The sequence below is a fragment of the Pongo abelii genome, chromosome 5, assembly GCF_028885655.2.
Source record: "Pongo abelii isolate AG06213 chromosome 5, NHGRI_mPonAbe1-v2.0_pri, whole genome shotgun sequence".
NCBI classification, from domain to species: Eukaryota; Metazoa; Chordata; class Mammalia; order Primates; family Hominidae; genus Pongo; species Pongo abelii.
In genome coordinates this window covers 85,428,091-85,450,440 of record NC_071990.2, presented here as the reverse complement: position 1 = coordinate 85,450,440, position 22,350 = coordinate 85,428,091, and the positions used below count along the sequence as shown (strand labels likewise).

Genomic DNA, 22,350 nt, shown 5'->3' with positions numbered 1-22,350 from the left:
CAAGTTGTATATTTGACAGTGGTGAACTTTGATCTACAGTCCCACTTTACAGAATCATTTTGACAAAAACATTTTGTATAATCCTTTCATCTCATTAAGCACCCCCCCCAAAAAAATCACATACGGGACATTTAATGCCATTGCTGTAAGCTGTGTGTTTAGTATACCATTTAGGTACTTTTAAAAATGTTTGAAACTCAATTTATTTATTATATTTGCATGCCAAATTGTCCTATCCAAAAACATGGACCTCAGATCATGTAGACATAAATGAATGAATGAATAAAATTTTTTCTTCTATCACCTTCTACTGGATTACTAAAGGATAGAGAGGTGAGTTGTGATCAGACATTGAGTAGTCAGCATCATACAAGGCAATCTTACCACCCAGAAGTGGCCAGTGAAGGATTTCTCAAGGTCAGATTTAATGAGGAACATGGAATGGAAAATTAACCCTATGGGGAATAAAGAGTCCATGATTTAGTCTCAAATAAAATTATTTTTCTTTCATGTAGTTAGCTGGGTTAAATTAGTATTTTTTCATTATTTCCCCCTCTATTCTTCACCCTATACATTCTGGGTATAGAGAATACTCTTTCTATTCTTTTTATAATTCTCTTTCTGGAGCATCATTGCCCAATAGAAATAGAAGATGAGCCACATATGCCATTTAAAATTTTCTACTGGCCACATTAAAAGAAAAAACAGTAAAATTAATTTTAATAATTGATTTAACCCAATGTATCTTAAATATTATTATTTAAACATGTAAGTAATATAAAACTTAATTCTGTAAGATTTTACTGTTTTTGTACTTAGTCTTTGAGCTCCAGTTTCTATTTTACACTAACAGTAAGTGAATTTTCACTTTTTACATTGCTTTTGGTTTAAAATTTAAACTTAATTAAGATTGAGCAAAATTTAAAAACTCTAGTTCTGCAGCTACATTAGCCACACTTCAAGTGCTCAGTAGCCATGTGTCTGGTGGCTACCATACTGGACAGAGTTCCGAAGCATCAGTCAGAGAAATAGCTCTATGACTGGGGAACGTAATGTTATTCTGTTGAATACTTTAGCAAATGTAGTCTTACCTAGGAATTACTGGAAAAATGAGAAGTAGGAGCATTAGTATATTTGGTACCTGTGTGTACTTTGTACTTGGTAGTGAAACAGTATCTTTTGTTTAAAAAGTAAGGACTGAAAAGAGAAGCACATAGAGATGGAACGAAGGATCATTGGAAAGCGCTTTAAAAGTGGTAGCCACTATTGTGAGCTTGTTAGCCTTAGATTAACAATATGAATATAAGATCTTTGAAGTCACAGAATAGGACTGATAAATAATAGGTATTTAGTAAGTGCTACTATCCTTTACTTCTTTCCTTATATTCATTGTAGTAGCCATATAGTACTTCATCAGTCAAAGGAAAAAATCGAGTCTTTCTTTATAGATGGTTAATGGTTGTGACTCAGGATATGTTCTCATATAAAGACAACCTTTAGAGGATTGTTGGAGAAAAGAGGAATTGCTTTCATACTCCATGGAAATGATTATTGGTTAATAATAAGCAGTAAATACACCAGGTGTATTAGTGTTACAAATATTTTGGAAAGAAAGTGCAGTGGAAATTGGGTATCGGATTTATTTGCCACTTTAATAGAAGTGTTAGGGGGGCAGGTGGTGTGGAAGCAAGTGAAATTGCTCAAAAAAATGTGCACTGGCCAGTGGAGTATCTCTGAGCATGGCTGGTCCCCTGCTGCTTTGTCCCTGGAGAGCAGAGCTTTCATCTCAGCCTGAGTCTTCTCAGGATGGCCTGTCTGTGGTTTCTCCCTCTGCCACATGGTTTTAGATGCAATCCAGGATTTCCAGGAAGGCACTATGCCAAGGTTTCTAAGCTGGAAGACAAGATAGCAACTTTTGATGGAAATATGTCTGGTCTGTGTGATGCAGTGATTTAATTAATTATGTTCAAAGTACTAAACTACCATCAGCTGTAATAGTTACAGGAACTGAGGCTCCATGAAGAACATTGAAGTAATGGAAATCCAATAAAAAGTAACACTGAGTTGGCTTAGATAAGGGGAAAAAGGGAGATATCAAAGAGGAGGCTGGACTTCTTGTCTGTGTAGTTGACTCATTATAAACTTCAAGAAAAATCTGCTGGGCCCCAACATCATCTTTCATCCTGAAGTGAAAATAGGTTGTATAGGAAAGATTATCACTGTGGCTTCTAGAGACTATGATCTGTTTCTGCTGTTACTGAGTTTATAAAAAGAAAAAAAAATGCTTTTCCCAAAGTGATCATTTATGGGACCTCCACATTGGGATGATTCTGTTAGTTCTTGAAGCACTTGAATCTAAAATGTCCTACCAGGATGAGTGTCACTTTTGGAGATTGCATTAAATACAATATCTCATGAAAATTATATCATATTTAAGTTATTTTGAAATTCCTTTTGCTGCTGGCATATTTGGGTAGGCATTTGCAAATGCCATTAAGCATCTATGACTAGAAATGAGGAAAGAGAAAGAACTGAGTTTTCTCATTCTCCTTCTTACTGGTTTAGGTCATTTCTTTTCCCATATCCCTCTCTACATATGATCTGAGGTTGTGAGTTGACTAAGGCCTTGACTAAGGGCTCTGACACATGTGCCACTATGGGCTTTGGGGGAAGGGATGGGGGCAGGAGACAGAGAGAGTTTTAAAGGATCAAATACTTAATAATGGTTTGTATGTGCCAAGTAAAATTCTAAAAATATCTTATATATTAACACATTTGCTCCTAACAACAAGCCTCTGTAATATATGCTATTATTATCACCCCATCTTATAGACCTGAACACTGAGTAATAAAGAGAGATTAAATAATGTGACCAAAGTCACTCAGCCTGTAAGTGTCAAAGTCAAGATTTGCACCCTGTCCCACCTCCTGTGCTATGTTATGGAACTTAAGGGTTTCCAAAGCACCTTATAAATGTTTTCCAAACCATCTTGGTAGTAGAAGCTCATGAAACTGGTGGGCTACAAGGCTGGGATTCAGTCCCAGGTGCTCTCTGTCCAGGATCCTCTCTACTATATGTCACACACATGGTAGGTTCATGATAATATTTGTTAAATAAATGAATATTCTAGAGAGGACAGGGAAAAAGTACTTTTAAACACTGTGATGTTGTGATACTGAGAATCATACCGGGGTACTGGGAATGGATATTCTTAATTCTCAGTTGTAGAACTTAATTTCCTCACCCCCTCACCATGCATACACACACACACACACACGCACACACAGATGTACACACACATACACATCCTATTTTATTTCCAACTGGCATATTATCCAAAACCAACTAACTGATCAGTGTCAACTTCTTGCACAAATGCATCCTTTGAGACTTTCTTGCTGAGAAAGAATAAGAGTAAATTTTAAGAATTAGTGCAAGATATTTCTTATTTTATACCCTTTGCGGGGATTGCCTGCCCAGACCCTAGCACAAACCTACAGAGCTAGCAGAGTAGACAGAGAATGACTGCCCAAGAATGTCCCTCAGGGTCCCCAGCTGAGTGAGGCCCTTCACAGTGACCGAGGACAAAACATGTGAGGCAAAACACATGAGCTCTTGAACACAGCCTGTTTCTTTCCCCGCAGCTCTGTAAAATCAAAGTTGGAGGCACCACAGGAGCTCTTTTAAAATGTCCTGGCCAGCTTGCTGCAGCCCAGATGTTGTTCCAGTCATTTTGCTGCAAGCTCCAATAATCGCATGACTTGAGCTGCTCCTCTGCAGACCCGCTAGCCTCCATTGGTGCTGCTCGTGTAGATGTTACAGATGCCACAACTCATTTCTTTGAAGTCAGTGTGTTTTTTAAAAAAACACCACTTTCAACAGATTTGGCCCAACTTCTCATTATATAAGCTGATCTTCTGGAACATCTGTCACTGTTGTGGCTTCGGCCTCCATCCTCTACTGAAGTATAATAAATTGACATTAATAAATAATGAAGCAGTGTTGAGTTTAACATACATATTATGAGGCATTGAGGCTAAAATGGCAGACTTTCATCTTTCAGAAAGACCGAAAGCATAGATCAAGCAAACAAAGGAAACACAGCTAGGTTCCAGATGACAACCTCCAACTATTGCTGGCTTAAAAAAATTATAATGTACCTCACATAATTGACTGTCTTTTAGTAATACAAATTGACACAAGGTTAATGGGAATGGCTGGGGCTTCATAGCTGGAGACATATTAACACAGCATAATTTCCATTCTATACCCTCTTGGTTCCCATTTCTCCAAATGCCCTCTTCTGTCCAGAGAAAGTATTTTCTTAGCAGAAATAACCATTGCAATTCAGTCTTATGTTGACCTCCACCATAAAGAATAATGTCATAGTGGTATTATGCACTTAGGTAACACCAACCTGTCTCATTGCATGGTGTGATCTCATTGGCTACAGTCTCATTGTTACTGTCAATGTTTAGTTGCTCATTATTCTTCTGTGGGGTCATATTGCATACCTGCTATGTGAGTACCTTTAGGCACGTGCTAGTGAATGCCCTTTGTGAAAACAGAAAAAGAAGCAGAATCTGGTTACTCTCTAGTGTGGAGTTCAATGCTTTTGAAATTCATATATTTCCATTTATTCATGGCCAAAGATAACCTAAAATCAAGGCTAACACATGTAGTAAAAAAAATAGCAAATGGGCTGTGGTTCAATCCTTTGTTCTTTGGCACACACACACACGCACATACACACAAGTTTGCATACTCTTAACCTGTACTTGTGTGCCCAGCCTCCGCCTGTCTTTTGTATCATAAAAGCTCTCTGAAGCCAAGGACAGCATCTGGCTGATTTAGCCTGTATAGCTCCAAGTTTGTGTCATGCAGTGGATGCTTAGTAAATATTTAATGACAAAGGAAACACTGCTGTAAGTGAGGGTGACTATTATTATTATTTAGCAATGAATGAATGGAAGGAGAGAGATTAATTGCCTGATACCAACACAGCAAGTCAGTTGCAAAGTATACTTTGGAAGGCTGAGTTCTTGGACTGTGCCTGGGCTTTTTCAGATTTGGGCATAGAACACTTTGTTGTTGGCTTAGACGCTTGCTAAAATTAAAGCAAGAACACAGACCTCTGGGAGTTTACATTTTAAAAGCAAAGATAGTGTGGAAGCCAAAACTAAGAGTATCAAAAAGTGAGAAGACCAGCTGAAATCAGCAGACACTGGTAACATAGAGGAAGAAGGATAGGAAGTTTCTCTGTTGGTGCAAAGCCCAGAAGTGACTTCTCCTTGGTTCCTTTAAGGGATACTTGCACCATAGGCCAATATGGTTATCATAAAACTTCATTTTATTTTACAGCCAACAGTTCAGCATTATGTACCAGTCACAGTTCTTAGACATAAAGAATGTGACTCACTGCAGGCTTACAGGCTAGATCACAAAGATAATTAATTACTCCTGCGCATACTCACTTCTAGACTTGACCTATCTTAAATTGACATACTTGCATGTCGATAGTGCAAGTATAGCAAGTATACGTATCATAATTGCATTTGTTTTCAATTTTAATTCAAATTCTCATGTAGAGACTTTTTTTCATTTTTAAATTGAATTATACTTTTTTTCCTTTTTTTTATCATACTTTAAGTTTTAGGGTACATGTGCACAACGTGCAGGTTAGTTACATATCTATACATGTGCCATGTTGGTGTGCTGCACCCATTAACTTGTTATTTAACATTAGGTATATCTCCTAATGCTATCCCTCCTCACTCCCCTCACCCCACAATAGGTCCCGGTGTGTGATGTTCCCCTTCCTATGTCCATGTGTTCTCATTGTTCAATTCTCACCTATGAGTGAGAACATGCAGTGTTTGGTTTTTTGTCCTTGCGATAGTTTGCTGAGAATGATGGTTTCCAGCTTCATCCATGTCCCTACAAAGGACATGAACTCATCATTTTTATGGCTGCATAGTATTCCATGGTGTATATGTGCCACATTTTCTTAATCCAGTCTATCATTGTTGGACATTTGGGTTGGTTCCAAGTCTTTGCTATTGTGAATAGTGCCACAATGAACATACGTGTGCACATGTCTTTATAGCAGCATGATTTATAATCCTTTGGGTATATACCCTATAATGGGATTGCTGGGTCAAATGGTGTTTCTAGTTCTAGATCCCTGAGGAATCGCCACACTGACTTCCACAATGGTTGAACTAGTTTACAGTCCCACCAACAGTGTAAAAGTGTTCCTATTTCTCCACATCCTCTCCAGCACCTGTTGTTTCCTGACTTTTTAATGATCTGCATTCTAACTGGTGTGAGATGGTATCTCACTGTGGTTTTGATTTGCATTTCTCTGATGGCCAGTGATGATGAGCATTTTTTCATCTGTCTTTTGGCTGCATAAAGGTCTTCTTTTGAGAAGTGTCTGTTCATATCCTTTGCCTACTTTTTGATGGGGTTGTTTGTTTTTTCCTTGTAAATTTGAGTTCATTGTAGATTCTGGATATTAGTCCTTTTTCAGATGAGCAGATTGCAAAAATTTTCTCCCATTCTGTAGGTTGCCTGTTCACTCTGATGGTAGTTTCTTTTGATGTGCAGAAGCTCTTTAGTTTAATTAGATCCTATTTGTCAATTTTGGCTTTTGTTGCCATTGCTTTTGGTGTTTTAGACATGAAGTCCTTGCCCATGCCTATGTCCTGAATGGTATTGCCTAGCTTTTCTTCTAGGGTTTTTATGGTCTTAGGTCTAACATTTAAGTCTTTAATCCATCTTGAATTAATTTTTGTATAAAGTGTAAGGAAGGGATCCAGTTTCAGCTATCTACATATGGCTAGCCAGTTTTCCCAGCACCATTTATTAAATAGGAAATCCTTTCCCCATTTCTTGTTTTTGTCAGGTTTGTCAAAGATCAGATAGTTGTAGATATGCGGCATTATTTCTGAGGGCTCTGTTCTGTTCCCTTGGTCTATATTTCTGTTTTAGTACCAGTATCATGTTGTTTTGATTACTGTAGCCTTGTAGTATAGTTTGAAGTCAGGTAGCATGATGCCTCCAGCTTTGTTCTTTTGGCTTAGGATTGACTTGGCAATGCAGGCTCTTTTGGTTCCATATGAAATTTAAAGTAGTTTTTTCCAATTCTGTGAAGAAAGTCATTGGCAGCTTGATGGGGATGGCATTGAATCTATAAATTACCTTGGGCACTATGGCCATTTTCACGATATTGATTCTTCCTACCCAGGAGCATGAAATGTTCTTCCATTTGTTTGTATCCTCTTTTATTTCATTGAGCAGTGGCTTGTAGTTCTCCTTGAAGAGGTCCTTCACGTCCCTTGTAAGTTGGATTCCTAGGTATTTTATTCTCTTTGAAGCAATTGTGAATGGGAGTTCACTCATGATTTGGCTCTCTGTTTGTCTGTTATTGGTGTATAAGAATGCTTGTGATTTTTGCACATTGATTTTTTATCCTGAGACTTTGCTGAATTTGCCTATCAGCTTAAGGAGATTTTGGGCTGAGATGATGGGGTTTTCTAGATATACAATCATGTCATCTGCAAACAGGGACAACTTGACTTCCTGTTTTCCTAATTGAATAGCCTTTATTTCCTTCTCCTGCCTGATTGCCCTGGCCAGAACTTCCAACACTATGTTGAATAGGAGTGGTGAGAGAGAGCATCACCGTCTTGTGCCAGTTTTCAAAGGGAATGCTTCCAGTTTTTGCCCATTCAGTATGATATTGGCTGTGGGTTTGTCATAGGTAACTCTTATTATTTTGAGATACATCCCATCAATACCTAATTTATTGAGAGTTTTTAGCATGAAGGGTTGTTGAATTTTATTGAAGGCCTTTTCTGCATCTATTGAGATAATCATTTGGTTTTTGTCTTTGGTTCTGTTTATATGCTGGATTACATTTATTGGTTTTCATATGTTGAACCAGGCTTGCATCCCAGAGATGAAGCCTACTTGATCATGGTGGATAAGCTTTTTGATGTGCTGCTGGATTCGGTTTGCCGGTATTTTATTGAGGATTTTTTCATCAATGTTCATCAGGGATATTAGTCGAAAACTTCTCTTTTTTTGTTGTTTCTTTGCCAGGTTTTGGTATCAGGATGATGCTGGCCTCATAAAATGAGTTAGAGAGGATTCCCTCTTTTTCTATTGATTGGAATAGTTTCAGAAGGAATGGTACCAGCTCCTCCTTGTACCTCTGGTAGGATTCAGTTGTGAATCCATCTGGTCCTGGACTTTTTTTGGTTGGTAAGCTATTAATTATTTCCTCAATTTCAGAGCCTGTTATTGGTCTATTCAGAGATTCAACTTCTTCCTGGTTTAGTTTTGGGAGGGTGTATTTGTCAAGTAATTTATCCATTTCTTCTAGATTTTCTAGTTTATTTGCATAGAGGTGTTTATAGTATTCTCTGATGGTAGTTTGTATTTCTGTGGGATTGGTGGTGATATCCCCTTTATCATTTTTTATTGTGTCTACTTAATTCTTCTCTCTTTTCTTCTTTATTAGTCTGGCTAGCGGTCTATCAATTTTGTGGATCTTTTCAAAAAACCAGCTCCTGGATTCATTGATTTTTTGAAGGGTTTTTTGTGTCTCTATCTCCTTCAGTTCTGCTCTGATCTTAGTTATTTCTTGCCTTCTGCTAGCTTTTGAATGTGTTTGCTCTTGTTTCTCTATTCGTCTAATTGTGATATTAGGGTGTCAATTTTAGATCTTTCCTGCTGTCTCTTGTGGGCATTTAGTGCTATAAATTTCCCTCTACACAGTGCTTTAAATGTGTCCCAGAGATTCTGGTACATTGTGTCTTCATTCTCATTGGTTTCAAAGAACATCTTTGTTTCTGCCTTCATTTTGTTATGTACCCAGTAGTCATTCCAGAGCAAGTTCAGTTCCCATGTAGTTGTGTGGTTTTGAGTGAGTTTCTTAATCCTGAGTTCTAGTTTGATTTCACTGTGGTCTGAGAGACTGTTATGATTTCCATTCTTTTGCATTTGCTGAGGAGTGTTTTACTTCCAATAACATGGTTAATTTTAGAATAAATGCAATGAGGTGCTGAGAAGAATGTATATTCTGTTGATTTGGGGTGGTGAGTTCTGTAGATGTCTATTAGGTCCGCTTGGTGCAGAGCTGAGTTCAATTCCTGGATATCCTTGTTAACTTTCTGTCTCGTTGATCTGTCTAATGTTGCCAGTGGGGTGTTAAAGTCTCCCATTATTATTGTGTGGGAGTCTAAGTCTCTTTGTAGGTCTCTAAGGACTTGCTTTATGAATCTGGGTGCTCCTGTATTGGGTGCATATATATTTAGGATATTTAGCTCTTCTTGTTGAATTGATCCCTTTACCATTACGTAATGGCCTTCTTTGTCTTTTTCGATCTTTGTTAGTTTAAAGTCTCTTTTATCAGAGACTAGGATTGCAACCCCTGCCTTTTTTTGTTTTCCATTTGCTTGGTAGATCTTGCTCCATCCCTTTATTTTGAGCCTATGTGTGTCTCTGCACATGAGATGGGTTTCCTGAATACAGCACACTGATGGGTCTTGACTCTTTATCCAATTTGCCAGTCTGTGTGTTTTAATTGGAGCATTTAGACTATTTACATTTAAGGTTAATATTGTTATGTGTGAATTTGATCCTGTCATTTTGATGTTAGCTGGTTATTTTGCTCGTTAGTTGATGCAGTTTCTTCATAGCCTCGATGGTCTTTACAATTTGGCATGTTTTTGCAGTGGCTGGTACCATTTGTTCCTTTCCGTGTTTAGTGCTTCCTTCAGGAGCTCTTTTAGGGCAGGCCTGGTGGTGACAAAATCTCTCAGCATTTGCTTGTCTTTAAAGTATTTTATTTCTCCTTCACTTATGAAGCTTAGTTTGGCTGGATATGAAATTCTGGGTTGAAAATTCTTTTCTTTCAGAATGTTGAATATTGGCCCCCACTCTCTTCTGGCTTGTAGAGTTTCTGCCGAGAGATCAGCTGTTAGTCTGATGGGCTTCCCTTTGTGGATAACTCGACCTTTCTCTCTGGCTGCTCTTAACATTTTTTTCCTTCATTTCAACTTTGGTGAATCTGACAATTATGTGTCTTGGAGTTGCTCTTCTCAAGGAGTATCTCTGTGGCATTCTCTGTATTTCCTGAATCTGAATGTTGGCCTGCCGTGCTAGATTGGGGAAGTTCTCCTGGATAACATCCCTCAGAGTGTTTTCCATCTTGATTCCATTCTCCCCATGACTTTCAGGTACACCAATCAGACGTAGATTTGGTCTTTTCACATAGTCCCATATTTCTTGGAGGCTTTGTTCATTTCTTTTTATTCTTTTTTCTCTAAACTTCTCTTCTCCCTTCATTTCATTCATTTGATCTTCCATCACTGATACTATTTCTTCCAGTTGATTGAATTGGCTACTGAGGCTTGTGCATTCATCACATAGTTCTTGTGCCATGGTTTTCAGCTCCATCAGGTCCCTGAAGGACTTCTCTGCATTGGTTATTCTAGTTAGCCATTTGTCTAATTTTTTTTCAAGGTTTTTATCTTCTTTGCCATGGGTTCGAACTTCCTCCTTTAGCTCGGAGTAGTTTGATCATCTGAAGCCTTCTTCTCTCAATTCATCAAAGTCATTCTCCATCCAGCTTTGTTCCATTGCTGGTGAGGAGCTGTGTTCCTTTGGAGGAGGAGAGGTGCTCTGATTTTTAGAGTTTCCAGTTTTTCTGCTCTGTTTTTTCCCCATCTTTGAGGTTTTATCTACCTTTGGTCTTTGATGATGGTGACATACAGATGGGGTTTTGGTGTGGATGTCCTTTCTGTTTGTCAGTTTTCCTTCTAGCAGTCAGGACCCTCAGCTGCAGGTCTGTTGGAGTTTACTGGAGGTCCACTCCAGACCCTGTTTGCCTGGGTATCAGCAGTGGTGGCTGCAGAACAGCAGATATTAGTGAGCAGCAAATGTTGCTGCCTGATCATTCCTCTGGAAGTTTTGTGTCAGAGGAGTACCCAGCCGTGTGCGGTGTCACTCTGCCCCTACTGGGGGGTTCCTCTCAGTGAGGCTACTCGGGGGTCAGGTACCCACTTGAGGAGGCAGTCTGTCCATTCTCAGATCTCCAGCTGCATGCTGGGAGAACCACTACTCTCTTCAAAGCTGTCAGACAAGACATTTAAGTCTGCAGAGGATTCTGCTGCCTTTTGTTTGGCTATGCCCTGTTCCCAGAGATGGGGTCTACAGAGGCAGGCAGGCAGGCCTCCTTGAGCTGCGGTGGGCTCCATCCAGTTCGAGCTTCGAGGCTGCTTTGTTTACCTACTCAAACCTCAGCAATGGTGGGCGCCCCTCCCTCAGCCTCGCTGCCACCTTGCAGTTTGATCTCAGACTGCTGTGCTAGCAATGAGTGAGGCTCCATGGGCATAGGACCTTCTGAGCCAGACATGGGATATAATCTTCTGGTGTGCTGTTTGCTAAGACTGTTGGAAAAGCACAGTATTAGGGTGGGAGTGACCCAATTTTTCAGGTGCTGTCTGTCACCCCTTTCTTTGACTAGAAAAGGGAATTCCCTGACCCCTTGCACTTCCCAGGTGAGGCGATGCCTTGTCCTGCTTCAGCTCTCACTCGATGTGCTGCACCCACTGTCCTGCATCCACTTTCTGACACTCCCCAGTGAGATGAACCCGGTACCTCAGTTGGAAATGCACAAATCACCTGTCTTCTGCGTCACTCATGTTTGGAGCTATAGACTGGAGCTGTTCCTATTCGGCCATCTTGGCTCCACCTTTTTTCTTTTTTTTTTTTGTTGACAGAGTCTCACATTATTGCCTAGGCTGCAGTGTGGTGACACAATCTTGGGTCACTGCAACCTCCACCTCCAATGTTCAAGCAATTCTGCCTCAGCCTCCCTAGTAGCTGGGATTACATGTGCCCACCATCATGCCTGGGTAATTTTTGTATTATTATTTTTTTTTTAGTAGAGATGGGGCTTCACCATGTTGGCCAGGCTGGTCTTGAACTACTGAGTTCAGGTGATCTGACCACCTCAGCCTCCCAAAGTGTTGGGATTGCAGGCGTGAGCCACCGTGTCTGGCCAAGAGACTGATTTATTTTAATCACAATCCATTCCCTTCAGGCTATGAGGCTGGGTAAATATTTATGTAATTTTTGCTTGATTCAGCACAGAAATATCAGCCACCTTAATGTGTCTGTGCTCAAGCTGTTTGCTAAAATATCGGATAATTTTGGTATTTATTATTATCCCAGGACTAAGATCTTTTAATTCAAAAGAACAGTTGAGTTGTCAGTGTTATAATAACTGATTCGTTATATCACATTCTGTTTGTTAGAAATTCAAGACTTGGTCTCAGAACTCAGAAATTAGAGCAAAAGAATTATAAAAGTATTTATATATGGATGTAATAATTTGGGATATTTTGTATCCCATCTGCCTAGAGTTGACTTTTTATAACAAAAGCCTGTGTAAATTCATAGGCTACTATGTAGAGCTTCGCCCTGCAGAGCAGATGTATTTGTATAATTTCTGTTACCAAAATATCTTGTAACCTCCTTCCACTACTGGCTTTGGGCTTTTGGGTACACATTGAAGGTTGTTTACTCAATAACCATTCTTCCTTTCTTCCTTACTATCAAAACCTCAGTTTTCTTTGGGGAATTATTTGTTCCCAGAGTTCCTTGCAGCCATTTGTAACTACATGAACACTTCAGGCCAATAAGATATAAATTGGTGTGTTTTAGGGATTTGTTGAAAAATGTTTGCTTTTCTAGTACAGAGTCTACCTTTTACTTCTTATTCCTCTCCTGTTTTATTCTTCTCACTTAAATTATAAATATAATTCCAGAAGTGGAAGAGCTATTTTGTGAGCATTCAAATCAAGGCATAGTAAATATAAGTTTAAAATTGAAGCTTTGAGTCAGGTGGCAGAGGGCCTTGTATATGAGGCTATTAACTCAGAACTTTTCCAGTGGGCCAGGCAGAGCCACTGAGAGGTTTTGAGCATAAAACTGGCAAGAGTACAGTGAAGTGCAGGGTCAGTAATAGGGAAAGAAGATTCTTTACAGAATTGGAGATGGGAGGCACGGACATGAGGAAGCTGGACTTTAATTAAAAGACTCTAAAATAGGATCCTCACTCATATTACAATTTACTTCTGAATCAGTAACTCAGTAACCAAAGTTTGGTCGAGGTCAGCATGATGTAAAATTAAGTGATAAAAAATGTGCAATGCACGTATGTTTATTGCAGCATTATTCACAATAGCAAAGACTTGGAACCAACCCAAATGTCCAACAATGATAGACTGGATTAAGAAAATGTGGCACATATACACCATGGAATACTATGCAGCCATAAAAAATGATGAGTTCACATCCTTTGTAGGGACATGGATGAAATTGGAAATCATCATTCTCAGTAAACTATCGCAAGAACAAAAAACCAAACACCGCATATTCTCACTCATAGGTGGGAATTGAACAATGAGAACACATGGACACAGGAAGGGGAACATCACACTTTGGGGACTGTTGTGGGGTGGGGGGAGGGGGGAGGGATAGCATTGGGAGATATACCTAATGCTAGATGACGAGTTGGTGGGTGCAGCGCACCAGCATGGCACATGTATACATATGTAACTTACCTGCACGTTGCGCACATGTACCATAGAGCCTAAAGTATAATAATAATAATAATAATAATAATAATAAAAATAAAAAAAATGTGCAATGTGTATTTTAGGTAGATAAACAATTTAGCTAAATAGCCAGTATATATGAATGTCCTATTCTTCTTTTCCACTTTCCCTGTTCCCCACCATTCCCCTCCCTACTTCCTCCTCCCTCACTTCTTTCTCTCTCTTTTTCCACCATCCCTATTTGTAGCTTTATTCTAATCCAGGAATGATAGACTTTGGGGGAAATTTAGAGATTTCAGTGTGTGTGTGTGTGTTTGTGTGTGTGTGTGTGTTTTAGCCATCTAGCTAGGGTAAAATCAATGGAAAGGGTACATTGAAGATCAACTCACCAATCCATGGGTAATAGTGATTTATGTTAAAGAATTCATCAGCTTCAACTTGCAGTTCCCAAATCCCTCTTTGTTAGATGTGCGGTATTAGGAGCCTCATTGTTACAGAGAATCATAACATCATGACCACACAGTGGCAAAGGTGTGGCAAGCTAACTGGTTCTATTTGGTCCAGAGTAAGTTTTTAAATTAAAATAGCCTAGATGTGCATAAATTAACCTGAACAGTACTTCCTGCTCTCATCCTTTTTTTTTCCAGATTAAGGAGTATCACTGCTGTTTATTTGTTTGTTTGTTTACTTTGTGCCTGCTGCATATTTGAAAGGCATTCAGCTCCTTCATGGTGAGTATTTAGTTTATTGCTATTTGGGAGGTAGGCTTGGAAAGTGAGAATGTTGGTGTTGCCCTTTCTGTAGACAGTCAGAAACAAACAAACCAAGAAAATCTATAGGCTCCTAACAGATGGGTTTTAAAAAGTAGGTCATATTTTGAGCCCACCAACTTTGATGACATCCCTATAACAGAAACTGGATTCCTAAGTGTCAGGACAATATAAATGAGGTTCTAAAATGGCCTCTGGATCTGTTATAGCTTCCAAGTACAGCTGGGAAAAAAACTGTAGAGGGAAGTCTCTAAGGATTTGAGAAAGTAAAAACCACTCCGGGAAGCCCTGAATTCATTGCTCTGTCTCGCTTTTTCACTGATAGAAGATATTGGGATTGATTCAGTCCTGGGAATTAAAGAATTCAGATGATGTGGAGATTTTGGGGGAAAAAAAGGGGGTATGTGAGTGTGTGTGTGTGTGTGTGTGTGTGGCAAGGGAAGAATCAATTTTCCTTCTTTTCAATAAGAAAATTAAAGCATATGGAGGCTAAAGCCCAACTATGCTACTGCTTCACTTTAAGATAATCTGTGTTTGGCACCTGAAAGTCTAGAAGGGCAAGATGTGAAATCTGTGAGGAAGAAAGAGACCCCATCTTCCACCTGGTCTAAGATGTGTATACCAGGGGCACTTTAGGTAATAGAATTATGTACAGATCAAGTTAAAGAGCATGAAGCTCAGAGGAAGAGGGTTATAGGTTTATGAGAACTCACAGGACTAAGATAAAGTGCCCTTGTGTATTTTCCACTCTGGAGAGGGGAAATAAAATACCTTCTTAGATCCAAATATCTGTGGTTTCTCAGGCTTCATGCCTCATTGCTGAGTGAGAACAATTGGAAGCCAGGAGATACATTTATACATCAACACGATTTTGCCTCCAATGGAATGAAGGATGAAATGGCCTCCCCAGATTACCCCTTGTTGATTGCTTGGCATCCCAAATGCTAGTCCACCAGAAATGTTTCCCAAGCTTAACTCCCCCAAATACTGTTGAACTAGAGATACTTTTTCATTACTTTTTGTCTTGTCTAAAGACTGCTTGCTCTTCCTCTCTCCCTCAAGATCTGTGTCTGAGATCCAAAAACATTTCTTCTTTTATGTCTTCCTCATTTTGACTATAAATTTTGGCCAAGACAGAAATTCTGCAACACAGGCTGTTACGAGGCATTTTTCACACTTGTTGCCTATGTGCTGATTTTTGTGCTATTATTTTTCAAAATTGATTATTCAATAAAGTAAGTCCACACTTATGAATATGTGTTGTCAACCATAGCCTTCCCTTTCCAATCAACCTGATGGATATCAAGTATTTTATACTGGTTGAGGATAGAAGGGGACAAGACAATATAATGAAAGCAATTACAGTGATTGTATTTAGTCAAATGCAAATTTAGTACATGTATGTATATATACATATATATACACACATATGTATATTTACATACACACCATACCTCAATGGTATTTGAATACACTGAAAATGTTCCTATCTCTACCCTGACTTTCTCTTTCCTTTCACACAAAACTATTGTGAGGCAGAGCTTTATCCAGAATGCGGAAGCTATTGTCCAATTGAGTGGAAATAGAGCCATTCATCTTGAAAATCTTGAAGCACATCTGCAATTATGTTAATTGCTGTTGCACTATGAACAATGAAACTACTACTTATGCCAAAAAAAAGTTAACAAGAGGAGGTTAGCAACAAACGCACATGCCCAGCATATAGACAGCTCCTGGGCAGACTCAAACCATAGCACATGTCTTATGACTTTATGAAGAGAAATAATTTAAACTAAGGGTGTGAAGTTTGGATGCTCCAACTCATTTCCCATTGGGGTAAACAAGGTGCTATTTACCATGCAATCAGACGGGACTTATTCTAAAATACCTCTGTGGGAAGAATTAACAATACATAAGATATGTGATTTCACCCTGACTTTCAACAGGAGATATTGACTTTGTCTTTAACTTCCTACAGATTCTCCAAGCTTTTCTATTCTAGAAGTAAAGAAGCCCCTAGAAGAGAAGGAAAATTGAGGAAAGTTGATAGTCCACAGAACTTTAATTCTCCTGAGCTTTGACTTTCTTACCTACCTGGAATATCGTGCTTTTCAGCTGACATTCTGAAATAGTTCTTTTGGTTCTATAGGCACATAAAAAATCATTTGGTTATTTTATGGCCTCTTATTAGAAGAACTTTGTGCCAAATTTGCAAGTCCAGGTCCTTATACATTTCAGCTGTGAAACCTTGGGCAGTTTCATAACTCCTCTAAGCCTCAGTTTCCTTATCTGTAAAAAGAGGATAATAATAATACCTGCTTCACAGAGATTTTGTAAGGTCAAATCATCTCATAAATGTAAAGCACTTATAATGGTGCCTGGCACATAATCAGCACTTACATAGCTTATATAGCACAGCATCACCACGTTAAGTATACACACTGAGCAGTGGGATTTCTATTAAAAAGTTTGGGGTGGCATTAGACATAAAAAATGACAATGAAGTTCCCCAGGCTATTTGGTAGAGTTAGGGGGCAAAGTTGCCATTATATCAAGTGTACAGTATATAGTACAGTAACTATTGTATTTAAAATCCTTGTTTCTTCATTATAAAAGGGTTATTCATTTGCACTCAATTTTTATTTGGGCCTTTAAAATATGGAGTGCACTTAAAATACTATCTAGGATAGTTTATATCCTAAAGATAATTATTAAACAAAGAAAGTGAAGATAAGACACACTGTTAGCAATCTTTCTTGCGTGTCCCATCCTATGGTCATATTTTCTTGGGGTCCAGCAGGAATATTATAGAATAAAAATGCACAGAACAATCTGACAGGCAGCTCCTTTACCACCCCTCATCCTTTCCCACTGACTCTATTTGGGAATCCCCAGGAAAGATGACATGCCCATGAGATCTCAGCAGATCTGTCTCACTACTTTACTTACTAGTCTGCTCCCTACTATATACCATCAAAATGGAAAACTAATGAATTCAAAAAACTTTTGGCTACTGCATCCTACATGGATTTGAATCTGCATATTCTGTCATTTTTGCTAACATTAGCACACAGTCTAAGATTGCTCTAGTTTTTATTTCAAAATTGATTGGACCACCTTACTTATTTTTGTAATAGGATCAATGATAATGAAATTTAGTCTCTTTTGCTCAATGATTTGGACATTTCAATCTAGAAAGGATTACAAACTTTTTAAAGAAATACACCAGACGTCATCATTAGCCATGCTTGTTAAGATGTTGACATCAAATGTAGGATCTTTGTAGAATCAGAAATGTAAATCTATCATTTTTGGATGCAATAGGCAATATTTGTAGGGCCCTATTTATTATGTTCAACTTTTAATAGCTTTTAATAGAACGTGTAAATTGTTTCATTAAGTAGATCAATAGAATCAGCATGAATAAAGACTGATATTCAATTCAATAAATATTTATTGAAGTATATTGTGGGAAAATTACAGCCTCTGCTCTCTTCCCTCAAAAAAAGCATTTGTTTAAGAAAACTGAGTGATAAAAGAATTAAGGAAGATCTGGCAAAACAAGTGAAATCTGATAAATCCTAGGTTTCAGAATCCATTTTGATCTCTTTTAGGAGTTTGACAAGTCATCCTTAGATTCATCTCACCAAGTCCCAGTAGGTGGAAAATTCGATGTATTTTTATAATATATGATTAGGTGGAATGTGATTCCAGAGAGGGCAAACTGAATGAAGTAGAAACCACATTTTTTTCCTTGAGTGCTCTCTTTTGTAAAAACTGTGAGCTATGCAATCATGGTTTTAGATTTCATGATCATCATTTTTGCAACAGACAAAAGAGCTTTTATACATAAGCAATTATCCAATATTAACAGATGCACCCAATTTAAAAAAACCATAAACAGTTATGTACAAAACATATACCTACTTGCTTACAAAGGCAGAAGCTAGCATACTTTAGACTGAAATGTAGTAATATTATTCTGGTTGCTCTTCATCCATTACTTTAATCATATTAAGTGAATAATAAATATGAGGCATTCTACTGTCTACTAGGGATAAAGGTAAGTGGTTACTACCTCCAAGAAATCGACAGTTTAGTAATCTAGGATACAAGTACAGAAATAAAAGTTTGGAGAGGCTATATAAAAACACATGTAGGATCTAGTGGGATCACAAAGGAATAAGTGATAATTAGGTTAAAAACAATTTTGTTGAAAATAAATCAAACTAGTTTGATTCTTGTCATCATTTATCATTTCACAATGCATATATATACATATAAACATCAAGTTGTGCAACTTAAATATATACAATTTCTATTTGTCAATTATATCTCAATAAACCTGGAAAAAAGTCTTGTTACATAAAAAAATCAAGTGGATATTCAGTGAAATAATAAATTGATCAGAAATAAATATTCCCGATTATTGCTTTTTAATATAATGTGGGTAGTTTTGTTGCACATGAAAACAATATCAAAAATCTGTTATCAGTATTTACGCATTTTTTTTTTTACTATTTCCAAGAATTAGAAATAATTTAAAAAAAAGAAGAAGAAATTATCTAGGAGCAAGGAGGGAGTCAGTCTTACATCCAATTGGGGTAAGTAGGGGCATAAGTAGGACATGGTCATCAGAGGCCTCTTAGAAATGATGTTTAAGTTGAATTTTAAAAGACAGCTGAGCACCCTTATGTTTGGTTCAGGGCAGCCAGTAGCCTCAAGTGGGGTTGGGCTGAGCATGGGTGGCTGCGATCAAGGCTGCAGAGGTGAGGGAATGGGGCCAGAACAATAGGAGAGCTGGAGCAGCTGGGTGTCAGAGCAGTAGGGGGTGTACCAGATCCTGCAGGTAGGCTGAAGGGATGAATTCTGATAACTTTGAGGCTGTGTTAGTATAGAAACACTGTTATGAAGATAGTAAGCACTGGAAATATTAGTGAGAGGAAGTTGAACCTGGGTCTTTGGTTAAACTCTTTTGGAAGACTGAAGTAGATCTGGGTTATAAGTGCCCACTGATCACCAGCAGGGGCAGAAGAAAACTTTCTCTGGAGGAATGTGTCCCCAAGTTAAGGCTGTAGGACTTTCACAGAAAAATATCAAGCCATGAGTTCATATACAGAAATTACTAAATACACTAGAAAGTAGGCCATGTGAGGGACAGTCAATAGAAAGAATAAACAATACATTTGAACTTCTATGAACTGCTAAGTTTGAAACATTTAACAAAATAAAGGATGCAATTTAAAGATGAACAAACAACAAAAGACAAGCAAATATGGTAATTAAAAAAAGCTGAACTTCTAGAAATAAACCATTGTAAGTGTTGTAATTCAAAACAACTTAATGGATGTGTAAAAAGAACAGATTAAACAAAATTAAAGAAAGTTCGTGAGCTGAAAAAATAATCTGAAAAATCTATCTAGAATGTTGCAGAGATGATGAAATGAAATGTGATATCAACGTTGAAAGATATAGAAGATAAAAACAGAAGGTCTTACATATGTTCAATAAGAGTTTGAAAAAAGAGATTTGAGAGAATGGAGGAGAGGCAAAATATAACAAAGTAGCAAGTATTAATTTTCCAAAACTGATAAAAATTATGACAACACGTTTTCAAAGAGCACAACACAGCTCCAGCAGGATAAAGAAAAAGAAGTCCATCTTAAAAGCATCACAATACATTTCCAGAATATTAAGACAAGGAGAAAATACAGAAAGTAGCCAGAGAGAAAGGGTAGATCACCCACACAGGAACAACAATTATAATGACAGCAGTGTTCTCCACAGAGAAAAATAGAAGCCAGAATAATGTTTTTAAAATGCTGATAGATAACTGTCAACCTGTACTCCTGTTCTCTTCCTCCCACTAAAAACAAAACACAAAAACATCTTTGAAGAATGAAGGCAAAATACAGTCTTTTACAGATACAAGATAATTTACAGAAATTCAAGGGAATTTATTACCAAAGAATCCACTCTACAGGAAGTCATGAAGCTACATTTCAAGAAAAAGGAGACTGATCTCAGAAGGATGGTCTAGATACAAAAACAGTGAGAATGTAAATGATAAACAGAAATGTAAACACTGTGTAAAGTAAAATAACACCATATATTTTATGGTGTTACAAAATACATAGAGCTAAAATATTGGACAAGTACTTTATAATTTCAGTGGAGGAAAACTAGTTATTTTAAGGTCTGTATCATTCACAAGGGGTTCAAGACATTTTTAAATTTTAGACTTTGTTAAGTTAAATATGCACAGTACAATTTCAAACAGAACCATTAAAAAATAGAAATAGAGCCAGTAGTGAGCTGGTAAATGTATAACAATTGGCTCTCTGAAGACAAAGCCCTAATTTGTGGCATTTGCCAATTTCCATGGTGTAAATACTCCCACCATGAATGATTTCAAGCTACCAACATGAAGTCACTGAACTTCATATTGAGCAAAGGAACAGAAGTGAAAGGAAAGGAATTGGAAAGGATACCTAGAAAGACATACCAATGAGATCAAAGGAAAACTAAGAGAGTGTTGTATTCTGAAAGCTAAGTTAATAAAGTGTTTCAAGGAGGGAGGGAGTGATCATATTAACGGAGAATATTAGTACTTACTAAATATCCATGTTTATTTTATTGATATGAACCTCCTTATGTTAGGTTGGTGTTGTGTGACTAGATTCTGGCTAATGGGGTGGATATCATAGTCCTTCCTGACCTTAATTAATTAGAAGGAACCAAGGGCCAACCTACTGAAATAGAAGATTCCCTCGAGGCTATCAAAGTCATATAAGACTCCAACAGACATCTTATGATGTCTACTGTGTCCTGGGCACAGTGCTACTCCCAAGGAATAAAACAGTGAGTAAAACAGGAATTTTGAAATGATTATGTAGCAGTTATACTCTTGTTTCAAGTGTTTTCAAGTCACAAGACCATGTAGCTCAGTTCTAAAAACAACTACTTTAACAGTGGCATATTCCCAAAGGAGCATTCTTTATGGGTACCAGAGTATAGCAATACATGTATGTCATTTCTCTTATTCCTTCTGTACATCAAGCAAACATAGCCCTAGGCACTGAAACATAGCCCCAGGCTTCTCTGGAAACTAATTTCTTCAGTGTTGAAGGCCATTGATCTCTACTGCTTTTTTGTTTTGCTATAGTCAGTCACATTGTACTTCAGTGCTGGCAGTGTGGCTAGGTCCTGTATCAGGTGAGATAAAAACACGAATACACTTGCACATTAATACATGAACATAAATGTACACAAAATTTCAATGGCCTCAAGTCACATAAAAATAGATTCATATTCATTAGTGTAGTGTACGAGGTCTGGAATGGACCCACCCAGAGTGTAGGCTTATCAGAATGGTGTCTGTATAGATTACCAAATTCCACATGAGTAGAGCTAGAGGAAATCTGAGAGATCATTTAATCCAGTCTTTATCAAACATTTTTCTAGACACAATACATAGAACTATATTTTAAGACACACACATGCACACACAAAAACAGAAACACACACACACACCTAATTGAAACAAAAGTCTCAGGAAAGAATATACCATGCAGAAGAGGACTCCAGTCTGCTGGCTGGGTCAGAGCCCAGCTGAGGCAGGCAGGGGATATGATATAAGGAAGAACCAGCACCCCTTTCTCCTCAGGCACCCCTACACCCACACTAGGTCTCTCCTGATGAATTGAGGTGGACAGTGACCTCACAATGCACTTAAAGGGCAGGACAACTGACAACATCCTATACAATGGACTGTGGAGCTGTGTCTGGGTGGCACTGTCTACAGCTTGTACCACCTTAGCTGGGTTTTCTTCTAGAAGAAGTGAGATCAAGAAGCCTGGTAGACCTGGGGAAGTTGTAAAAACATCAATGAATGCTGGCTTCTGTGAACACCAATAAAAAAATAAATGAAGCAGTGTGATATTTT

The 22,350-nt window shown here is 38.0% G+C and overlaps 1 long non-coding RNA gene across 4 annotated transcripts; it reads right to left on the bottom strand.

Annotated features, from left to right (window-relative positions):
* Positions 1 to 1,633: 1,633 nt before the first annotated feature.
* Positions 1,634 to 22,108, bottom strand: LOC112133893 (uncharacterized). Of its 4 annotated transcripts, none has more exons than XR_008526274.2 (5): positions 21,973 to 22,108; positions 16,500 to 16,694; positions 3,496 to 3,961; positions 2,967 to 3,127; positions 1,634 to 1,893 (listed from the first exon to the last, which is right to left on the bottom strand). It is a non-coding gene; the product is annotated as an uncharacterized LOC112133893 (long non-coding RNA). The 4 variants fall into 4 exon arrangements; XR_008526275.2 differs by having other exon boundaries at positions 3,500 to 3,961; XR_008526276.1 differs by lacking the exon at positions 2,967 to 3,127.
* Positions 22,109 to 22,350: the final 242 nt, after the last annotated feature.